Consider the following 11628-nt stretch of genomic DNA (forward strand, 5'->3'; position numbering starts at 1 on the left):
AGTTAGTAGCAAGGAAGTAGAACTTTCAGTACTAATTTGGGGCATAAGGTTGGGGATTTTAATATCCCACTCCTGACTGTTCTGAAGATGGCCTTGCTGCATGGAGCACCAGCTCTGCTTGACGCCAAAAATAATATCCAATAAGTGTGCTCTCAATTTTTCCCGAGTTCCCTTCTTCTCCTCCGTCCTCTTTTCTCCAGAGACTTTTCATACACATACACCTCCCCCTAAAATATTGCCATTGCAGTTTATTCTAGATTCTTATCCAGAGAACTGGGCTTAGAGGGAAACAGACTATGTCAACAACAAAAATACATTAATTAGATAGAATGTTGTTGAGAGATACAAAATGGAATTACAGTTTACCACGCTACAGCAGTCTCTGAACACTATGGAGATGTTCAAGATGTGTTTATCAATGGTAACAGAAAGCATGATGCAGTCCTCTGATGAGAACGACAGGACTGAAAAGAAAAAGGTAAGTCCTCAACCCACTTGTGGGAAGCAAATAAAACAATTAAGTAGTTGCTGTAGGATATAGACATGAAAATAAAACACAGATAAATTAATTGACACGTACGTTTGAAGAATGAATGACAGACTTCCGGTATGATGGCGGCGCGGTGGAGCTTTAGGTAATTACGGAACTCTGAAGACTTGGGATAGACTAGGAGCCAGAGTGGGGGCGGCGGGTTGCTAGGTCGCGTGGAGAGGGCAGGGACTTGCGAGGGGCGCTTGCCCGGTGGGTCTTGCTTTTCTCACGTGGCTGCGCCGTCTCCACCGACGGCCTGCGAGGTGTGGTGTGAGCCGGCTGGGCCTAGCGCCAGCGGCGGGGCGTGCGTGTCTGGGCCTTGGTCTGGGTTGTCATGGGTGAACATCTCTCCTGGGAGCTCCCTGGGTCGCTTCCCCAGTCGGAATACTGGAATATTTGGAATGAACTACAATCCAGAATTGGAAGGCTCACCAGTGACCCTTATCTGGAGGCTTGGTGATAGAAGTTTCTGATCTGGATCTTGGTATGGAGATCTTGAGTCATAGTGGCTATGGATTCAGAAGATTAAATCTCCGAGTTTAAGGAACACACCTTTAATCTGGGCTACACCTTTCATCTGGGATTAAAGGTGTGGTGGAACACACCTTTAATCTGGGCTACACCTTCTGCTGGGGACAATATAAGGACATTGGAAGAAGGGAGTTGAGCTCAACTTGATCCTTCGCCTGCTTGCTGTGTGAGACTGAGTAACTGCTAGATCCTTGGACTTCCATTCACAGCTGCGACTGAACCATTGTTGGGAATTGGGCTGCCGACTGTGACGTGTAGAGACAGAAAAAACTGTCGAGGAACTCAGACCATTGAATGAACCTGAAGAATCTGGTTGGGGCAGCTGACAATAGAAAATGAAAAGTAGTGTGGCACACATGAAGCAGTCCTCTGGTCACAACAGAAGGGAGACCCACAGTTCATACTGCCGGAGCTCCTCCCCAGAAGACAGATACACAGAGCAAGAGCGGTTCCCCCGGGATAGAGATTACTCTGATTACAGCCGGTCAGACTATGAGCGATCTAGAAGAGGATACTCTTACGATGACAGCATGGAATCACGAAGTAGGGACCGAGAAAAACGCAGAGAAAGAGAGAGAGATGCAGATCATCGGAAACGGCCCTGGAAATCGCCATCCCCCGACAGGAGTCCAGCCCGAGGCATAAGGCAGAGTTCTCCTCAGGAAGAACCGACATGGAAGAAGAAGAAGGATGAGCTGGACCCGCTGCTCACCCGCACTGGGGGAGCGTATATCCCTCCTGCGAAGCTCAGGATGATGCAGGAGCAGATCACAGATAAAAGCAGCTTAGCATATCAGAGGATGAGCTGGGAGGCTCTGAAGAAATCCATTAATGGTCTCATCAACAAGGTCAACATCTCTAATATAAGCATTATTATCCAAGAGCTCCTTCAAGAGAACATTGTCAGAGGGAGAGGATTGCTGTCCAGATCTGTTCTGCAAGCCCAGAGTGCGTCTCCAATCTTCACTCACGTTTATGCAGCTTTGGTGGCAATAATCAACTCAAAATTCCCACAGATTGGAGAATTGATCCTCAAGAGACTAATTCTTAATTTTCGGAAAGGCTATCGAAGGAACGATAAGCAACTTTGCCTGACTGCTTCAAAATTTGTGGCACATCTTATTAACCAAAATGTGGCACATGAGGTTCTGTGCCTGGAGATGCTCACTTTGCTCCTGGAGAGACCAACAGATGACAGTGTTGAAGTAGCTATCGGCTTCCTCAAAGAGTGTGGTCTCAAATTAGCCCAGGTGTCACCAAGGGGAATTAATGCAATCTTTGAACGCCTTCGAAACATCCTACACGAGTCTGAGATCGACAAAAGAGTTCAGTACATGATTGAAGTGATGTTTGCTGTACGGAAGGATGGATTCAAGGACCACCCTGTTATTCTTGAAGGACTTGATTTAGTGGAAGAGGACGATCAGTTTACACATATGCTCCCCTTAGAGGATGACTACAATCCAGAAGATGTTCTTAATGTTTTCAAGATGGATCCTAATTTTATGGAGAATGAAGAGAAGTACAAGGCTATTAAAAAAGAAATCCTTGATGAAGGAGACAGTGATTCAAACACAGACCAAGGAGCTGGAAGTAGTGAAGATGAGGAGGAGGAAGAGGAGGAGGAGGAAGAAGAGGAGGAGGAAGGAGAAGACGAGGAAGGAGGGCAAAAAGTAACTATTCATGACAAAACAGAAATCAACCTCGTCTCATTTCGCCGTACAATCTATCTTGCCATTCAGTCAAGTTTAGATTTTGAAGAATGTGCACACAAGTTGCTGAAAATGGAGTTTGCAGAGAGCCAAACAAAAGAACTCTGCAACATGATACTTGATTGCTGTGCCCAACAAAGGACCTATGAAAATTTTTTTGGCTTGTTAGCTGGGCGGTTTTGTATGCTGGAAAAGGAATACATGGAATCATTTGAAAGTATATTCAAGGAACAGTACGACACCATCCATCGCTTAGAGACAAACAAATTGAGAAATGTTGCTAAGGTGTTTGCTCACCTTTTATACACAGATTCACTTCCATGGAGTGTTCTCGAATGTATAAAACTGAGTGAAGAGACCACGACATCGTCTAGTCGAATTTTTGTCAAGATCTTCTTCCAGGAACTGTGTGAATACATGGGTCTTCCTAAACTGAATGCGAGGTTAAAGGATGAAACTCTCCAGCCATTCTTTGAAGGTCTGTTACCCAGAGACAACCCACGCAATACTCGGTTTGCCATCAACTTCTTCACTTCCATAGGTCTCGGAGGATTGACGGATGAACTGCGAGAACATCTGAAAAATACGCCCAAGGTCATCGTAGCCCAGAAACCAGAAGCTGAACAAAAGAAAACAGCCCTGACATCTTCATCTTCAGAGTCTTCCTCGGCGTCTGATTCCTCTGACTCAGATTCTGACAGCAGCGAAAGCAGCTCAGAGTCCTCTAGTGAAGCGAGCGACTCCTCCTCCTCCTCCAGCACTCAGAGCTCTACCTCAGCTAAAGGTACAAGAAAGAAGAGACAAGGGAAGGCCAGAGGCGAAGAAGTTGATAAGTTAGCCAGGGGCCACCAGGCACTTGAGCGGAGGCAAGGAGGCAGGGAGGACCAAAGGCACCAGGAAGGGAGGACTGAGAGAGCAAGGTCTGAAAGACACAGAGCTCAGAACTCACGAGATGCAGACTGGAGAGATTCCCTAGCAAAGCACATAGATGACAGAAGCCATGAGAATAGTCACAGCAGAGTTGGCAATGGCCGAGAACAAGGCTCACACAGAGAGCCAGAAGACAGGCATGGCGAACCAAAGAAGAAGCAGAGAGAGAAGAGATTCTTTCTCTGAAAATGAGAAGCAAAGAAGCCGAAATCAGGACAGTGATAATGTTAGAAGAAAAGATCGTTCCAAGTCAAGGGAGAGGAGTAGAAGGCATTCTGGTCACAAGGGAGACGACGCCAGGTGTCAGAACGGTGCAGAGAGACGCTGGGAAAAGCCTAGCAGACGCCCTGAACAGTCTAGAGAGTCAAAGAGAAGTCAGGACCGGAGGAGAGAAAAGTCTCCAACAACACAGAAATAATCCTAATGACAACTGAACATGTCTTACACTTAATTTAGTTCAGTGTCTTTTTTACATTGATGAATTTTATAGAGAACTCTTGTATAAAGTACCTGTTTGTAAATTTTGAAGATGTTTCCTTTTTGACATGTTTTATAATTGATATATCTCAAGGTTCTTTGTGTAAAATCATAAAGAAAAGGGATTCAACAAAAGGGTAAGTCTTATGTTTTGTGAATAAAAGGAACAAATGTTCATTGAAAAAAAAATGGATGACAGAATGTGGAAAGTGAAGGACTGTTTTATTTTAGTAAATGAGTTTTTAATTTAGAATTTTGATAAAAATAAAATCTACTGTTTGCTTTTGAGTAAGCTAATTTTCATTGTCCTTAGCAGGGACTTTGGTGAAGTATTGTTTGAAATTCAATGGATTCTGTTTTTCAATTTCTTTTAAGTAACTGAATTGACACTAAGTGTGTCTATGTGACTCTGTTGGGTAGAAGGTGACAGCAATGACTTCTCCAGCAGCGCTGGGAGTCTATGTCTATGTTTATTCCACTGGGTGTCAGCAGAGCACCACTCGCAATGTCTTGGCGACCATTTAGTCATTGCTTGTTTGTAGTAAACAGCTTTTACTTGTCTCCTGAATGATGATGTATAAAACTGAAACTCAAGCACAACATGGTATCCGTAATAGTGTCAAGGGTTTGGTGCCTGTGCATGGGATGATCCAAAGTTGGGCCGGCCACTGGATGGCCTTTTCTTCAGTCTGTGCTCCATTTTTGTCCCTGTATTTCTTTTAGATGGGAACAACTCTGGGTCAAAAATTTGAAGGTAGGTTAGTGACCCCATTCCTCCACTGGGGTCCCTGTCTATCTACTGGAGGTGGTTTCTTTAGGTTCCATCTCTCCACTGTTGGGCATTTCAACTAAGGTCATCTCCATTGAGTCCTGGGAGCCTCTTACTTCCAAGGTCTCTGGGACTTTCTAGAGGTCCCTCCTACCTCCCACAACCCTTAGCTGCATATTTCCATTCCTGACCCTCTGGGTTTCTCTTCTGTCTTCCCCCATACCTAATCTTACCCCCTCTACCCTCTCCCTCTCCTCTGTCATCCTGATCCCTCCCTCCCTTTGCCTCCCATGATTATAAGGAGGAACACAAACATTGAAACCATAGCTATTAGATTGCTTGCATTCTTTTTCTTTTGGACTACCTTCTGGAATCTATTAGGGTACATGCTCTTTAACTATAAAAGTGAATAAATGAAGAGAGAATCACAGCCACAATGAATCTTGTTAGAGATACAGATGATCAGGGTAATTTGTACACAGGTATCTAAGACTGAAGCAGTTCAGAAGTTTCCAGATTTGTTATTTTCAAGGAGAACGTATGTATTAGTAGAACAGAGGATGTGTGAAAAGTATTGAGTGAATTTTTTAAAAGATAGTTTCAGAGCTTGTTAAATCACTAATAGAGACAGAAATGTAAGAAACAAATCTCTCAAGAAGGTCTTGGATGCATCTATTTTGGTGATCGTTGGGTCGTAGTTCCAGCCCAGTAGCAGTGTGACTGACAAAGTTCACATGAGCCTTGTCAGGGCCTTATTTTATGTGTGGCCATGTGTCCCTTGTCTCCTGTTTGCCTCGCTGGGCTGTTAATGCAAGGCTGAGATACTGCTCATAGGACCATTCTAACTTCTTTGGAATGAAGTTAGTAGCAAGGAAGTAGAACTTTCAGTACTAATTTGGGGCATAAGGTTGGGGATTTTAATATCCCACTCCTGACTGTTCTGAAGATGGCCTTGCTGCATGGAGCACCAGCTCTGCTTGACGCCAAAAATAATATCCAATAAGTGTGCTCTCAATTTTTCCCGAGTTCCCTTCTTCTCCTCCGTCCTCTTTTCTCCAGAGACTTTTCATACACATACACCTCCCCCTAAAATATTGCCATTGCAGTTTATTCTAGATTCTTATCCAGAGAACTGGGCTTAGAGGGAAACAGACTATGTCAACAACAAAAATACATTAATTAGATAGAATGTTGTTGAGAGATACAAAATGGAATTACAGTTTACCACGCTACAGCAGTCTCTGAACACTATGGAGATGTTCAAGATGTGTTTATCAATGGTAACAGAAAGCATGATGCAGTCCTCTGATGAGAACGACAGGACTGAAAAGAAAAAGGTAAGTCCTCAACCCACTTGTGGGAAGCAAATAAAACAATTAAGTAGTTGCTGTAGGATATAGACATGAAAATAAAACACAGATAAATTAATTGACACGTACGTTTGAAGAATGAATGACAGACTTCCGGTATGATGGCGGCGCGGTGGAGCTTTAGGTAATTACGGAACTCTGAAGACTTGGGATAGACTAGGAGCCAGAGTGGGGGCGGCGGGTTGCTAGGTCGCGTGGAGAGGGCAGGGACTTGCGAGGGGCGCTTGCCCGGTGGGTCTTGCTTTTCTCACGTGGCTGCGCCGTCTCCACCGACGGCCTGCGAGGTGTGGTGTGAGCCGGCTGGGCCTAGCGCCAGCGGCGGGGCGTGCGTGTCTGGGCCTTGGTCTGGGTTGTCATGGGTGAACATCTCTCCTGGGAGCTCCCTGGGTCGCTTCCCCAGTCGGAATACTGGAATATTTGGAATGAACTACAATCCAGAATTGGAAGGCTCACCAGTGACCCTTATCTGGAGGCTTGGTGATAGAAGTTTCTGATCTGGATCTTGGTATGGAGATCTTGAGTCATAGTGGCTATGGATTCAGAAGATTAAATCTCCGAGTTTAAGGAACACACCTTTAATCTGGGCTACACCTTTCATCTGGGATTAAAGGTGTGGTGGAACACACCTTTAATCTGGGCTACACCTTCTGCTGGGGACAATATAAGGACATTGGAAGAAGGGAGTTGAGCTCAACTTGATCCTTCGCCTGCTTGCTGTGTGAGACTGAGTAACTGCTAGATCCTTGGACTTCCATTCACAGCTGCGACTGAACCATTGTTGGGAATTGGGCTGCCGACTGTGACGTGTAGAGACAGAAAAAACTGTCGAGGAACTCAGACCATTGAATGAACCTGAAGAATCTGGTTGGGGCAGCTGACAATAGAAAATGAAAAGTAGTGTGGCACACATGAAGCAGTCCTCTGGTCACAACAGAAGGGAGACCCACAGTTCATACTGCCGGAGCTCCTCCCCAGAAGACAGATACACAGAGCAAGAGCGGTTCCCCCGGGATAGAGATTACTCTGATTACAGCCGGTCAGACTATGAGCGATCTAGAAGAGGATACTCTTACGATGACAGCATGGAATCACGAAGTAGGGACCGAGAAAAACGCAGAGAAAGAGAGAGAGATGCAGATCATCGGAAACGGCCCTGGAAATCGCCATCCCCCGACAGGAGTCCAGCCCGAGGCATAAGGCAGAGTTCTCCTCAGGAAGAACCGACATGGAAGAAGAAGAAGGATGAGCTGGACCCGCTGCTCACCCGCACTGGGGGAGCGTATATCCCTCCTGCGAAGCTCAGGATGATGCAGGAGCAGATCACAGATAAAAGCAGCTTAGCATATCAGAGGATGAGCTGGGAGGCTCTGAAGAAATCCATTAATGGTCTCATCAACAAGGTCAACATCTCTAATATAAGCATTATTATCCAAGAGCTCCTTCAAGAGAACATTGTCAGAGGGAGAGGATTGCTGTCCAGATCTGTTCTGCAAGCCCAGAGTGCGTCTCCAATCTTCACTCACGTTTATGCAGCTTTGGTGGCAATAATCAACTCAAAATTCCCACAGATTGGAGAATTGATCCTCAAGAGACTAATTCTTAATTTTCGGAAAGGCTATCGAAGGAACGATAAGCAACTTTGCCTGACTGCTTCAAAATTTGTGGCACATCTTATTAACCAAAATGTGGCACATGAGGTTCTGTGCCTGGAGATGCTCACTTTGCTCCTGGAGAGACCAACAGATGACAGTGTTGAAGTAGCTATCGGCTTCCTCAAAGAGTGTGGTCTCAAATTAGCCCAGGTGTCACCAAGGGGAATTAATGCAATCTTTGAACGCCTTCGAAACATCCTACACGAGTCTGAGATCGACAAAAGAGTTCAGTACATGATTGAAGTGATGTTTGCTGTACGGAAGGATGGATTCAAGGACCACCCTGTTATTCTTGAAGGACTTGATTTAGTGGAAGAGGACGATCAGTTTACACATATGCTCCCCTTAGAGGATGACTACAATCCAGAAGATGTTCTTAATGTTTTCAAGATGGATCCTAATTTTATGGAGAATGAAGAGAAGTACAAGGCTATTAAAAAAGAAATCCTTGATGAAGGAGACAGTGATTCAAACACAGACCAAGGAGCTGGAAGTAGTGAAGATGAGGAGGAGGAAGAGGAGGAGGAGGAAGAAGAGGAGGAGGAAGGAGAAGACGAGGAAGGAGGGCAAAAAGTAACTATTCATGACAAAACAGAAATCAACCTCGTCTCATTTCGCCGTACAATCTATCTTGCCATTCAGTCAAGTTTAGATTTTGAAGAATGTGCACACAAGTTGCTGAAAATGGAGTTTGCAGAGAGCCAAACAAAAGAACTCTGCAACATGATACTTGATTGCTGTGCCCAACAAAGGACCTATGAAAATTTTTTTGGCTTGTTAGCTGGGCGGTTTTGTATGCTGGAAAAGGAATACATGGAATCATTTGAAAGTATATTCAAGGAACAGTACGACACCATCCATCGCTTAGAGACAAACAAATTGAGAAATGTTGCTAAGGTGTTTGCTCACCTTTTATACACAGATTCACTTCCATGGAGTGTTCTCGAATGTATAAAACTGAGTGAAGAGACCACGACATCGTCTAGTCGAATTTTTGTCAAGATCTTCTTCCAGGAACTGTGTGAATACATGGGTCTTCCTAAACTGAATGCGAGGTTAAAGGATGAAACTCTCCAGCCATTCTTTGAAGGTCTGTTACCCAGAGACAACCCACGCAATACTCGGTTTGCCATCAACTTCTTCACTTCCATAGGTCTCGGAGGATTGACGGATGAACTGCGAGAACATCTGAAAAATACGCCCAAGGTCATCGTAGCCCAGAAACCAGAAGCTGAACAAAAGAAAACAGCCCTGACATCTTCATCTTCAGAGTCTTCCTCGGCGTCTGATTCCTCTGACTCAGATTCTGACAGCAGCGAAAGCAGCTCAGAGTCCTCTAGTGAAGCGAGCGACTCCTCCTCCTCCTCCAGCACTCAGAGCTCTACCTCAGCTAAAGGTACAAGAAAGAAGAGACAAGGGAAGGCCAGAGGCGAAGAAGTTGATAAGTTAGCCAGGGGCCACCAGGCACTTGAGCGGAGGCAAGGAGGCAGGGAGGACCAAAGGCACCAGGAAGGGAGGACTGAGAGAGCAAGGTCTGAAAGACACAGAGCTCAGAACTCACGAGATGCAGACTGGAGAGATTCCCTAGCAAAGCACATAGATGACAGAAGCCATGAGAATAGTCACAGCAGAGTTGGCAATGGCCGAGAACAAGGCTCACACAGAGAGCCAGAAGACAGGCATGGCGAACCAAAGAAGAAGCAGAGAGAGAAGAGATTCTTTCTCTGAAAATGAGAAGCAAAGAAGCCGAAATCAGGACAGTGATAATGTTAGAAGAAAAGATCGTTCCAAGTCAAGGGAGAGGAGTAGAAGGCATTCTGGTCACAAGGGAGACGACGCCAGGTGTCAGAACGGTGCAGAGAGACGCTGGGAAAAGCCTAGCAGACGCCCTGAACAGTCTAGAGAGTCAAAGAGAAGTCAGGACCGGAGGAGAGAAAAGTCTCCAACAACACAGAAATAATCCTAATGACAACTGAACATGTCTTACACTTAATTTAGTTCAGTGTCTTTTTTACATTGATGAATTTTATAGAGAACTCTTGTATAAAGTACCTGTTTGTAAATTTTGAAGATGTTTCCTTTTTGACATGTTTTATAATTGATATATCTCAAGGTTCTTTGTGTAAAATCATAAAGAAAAGGGATTCAACAAAAGGGTAAGTCTTATGTTTTGTGAATAAAAGGAACAAATGTTCATTGAAAAAAAAATGGATGACAGAATGTGGAAAGTGAAGGACTGTTTTATTTTAGTAAATGAGTTTTTAATTTAGAATTTTGATAAAAATAAAATCTACTGTTTGCTTTTGAGTAAGCTAATTTTCATTGTCCTTAGCAGGGACTTTGGTGAAGTATTGTTTGAAATTCAATGGATTCTGTTTTTCAATTTCTTTTAAGTAACTGAATTGACACTAAGTGTGTCTATGTGACTCTGTTGGGTAGAAGGTGACAGCAATGACTTCTCCAGCAGCGCTGGGAGTCTATGTCTATGTTTATTCCACTGGGTGTCAGCAGAGCACCACTCGCAATGTCTTGGCGACCATTTAGTCATTGCTTGTTTGTAGTAAACAGCTTTTACTTGTCTCCTGAATGATGATGTATAAAACTGAAACTCGACAATGCAATTATCTTGTGTATTGCAATAATCACTCTCTGCCTAATTTTTAAAAACCATTCTGATTAGAGTCAGCCGTGTAAAAAGTTTGGCTGCTGGACCCCACCGAGGGAACTAGGAAAGAAAAAACCAACCCCACACAGCTCAGGAAAGACAGTAACTCGAGCACTTCCTGCTTCTGAGCTGAGGGTTTTCAGTTGGTGGCTTTTCTCTTCTGGAGGTTATGAAAAACATTTGAACTATGGGAAGATCAAACGTATAACATTTCCTCTTTCAGTTGTTTCATTTATAAATATGCCTTAAAGGATATGAGCGGTAATTGAGTAGCTTCAGGCGGTAAGGTATGATACTCTTGCTCCTTAGAAGACATTGTGTCATTTGCAAGCATTTTTAACCATTTCCTTCACTGACTCCTAAAGCAGCATCATTTGTGTCAGCTTTGTGTTGACTTGGCCCTGACTCATCTCACAGTAACTTTCTTTTTTTTTTTTCCATTTTTTAATTAGGTATTTAGCTCATTTACATTTCCAATGCTATACCAAAAGTCCCCCATACCCATTCCCCCCCCCAACTCCCCTACCCACCCACTCCCCCTTTTGGCCCTGGTGTTCCCCTGTACTGGGGCATATAAAGTTTGCAAGTCCAATGGGCCTCTCTTTCCAGTGATGGCCGACTAGGCCATCTTTTGATACATATGCAGCTAGAGTCAAGAGCTCCGGGGTACTGCTTAGTTCATATTGTTGTTCCACCTATAGGGTTGCAGTTCCCTTTAGTTCCTTGGGTGCTTTCTCTAGCTCCTCCATTGGGGGGCCCTGTGATCCATTCAATAGCTGACTGTGAGCATCCACTTCTGTGTTTGCTAGGCCCCAGCATAGTCTCACAAGAGACAGCTATATCTGGGTCCTTACAGCAAAATCTTGCTAGTGTATGCAATGGTGTCAGCGTTTGGAAGCTGATCATGGGATGGATCTCTGGATATGGCAATCACTAGATGGTCCATCCTTTCGTCACACTTCCAAATTTTGTCTCTGTAACTCCTTCCAT

General features: G+C 44.4%; 2 pseudogenes; both read left to right on the forward strand.

Annotated features, from left to right (window-relative positions):
* On the forward strand, positions 1311-4364 carry Gm13697 (predicted gene 13697; annotated as a pseudogene).
* Gm13691 (predicted gene 13691) lies at positions 7121-10174 on the forward strand (annotated as a pseudogene).

Source organism: Mus musculus, chromosome 2 (assembly GCF_000001635.26).
Source record: "Mus musculus strain C57BL/6J chromosome 2, GRCm38.p6 C57BL/6J".
Taxonomy (NCBI): Eukaryota; Metazoa; Chordata; class Mammalia; order Rodentia; family Muridae; genus Mus; species Mus musculus.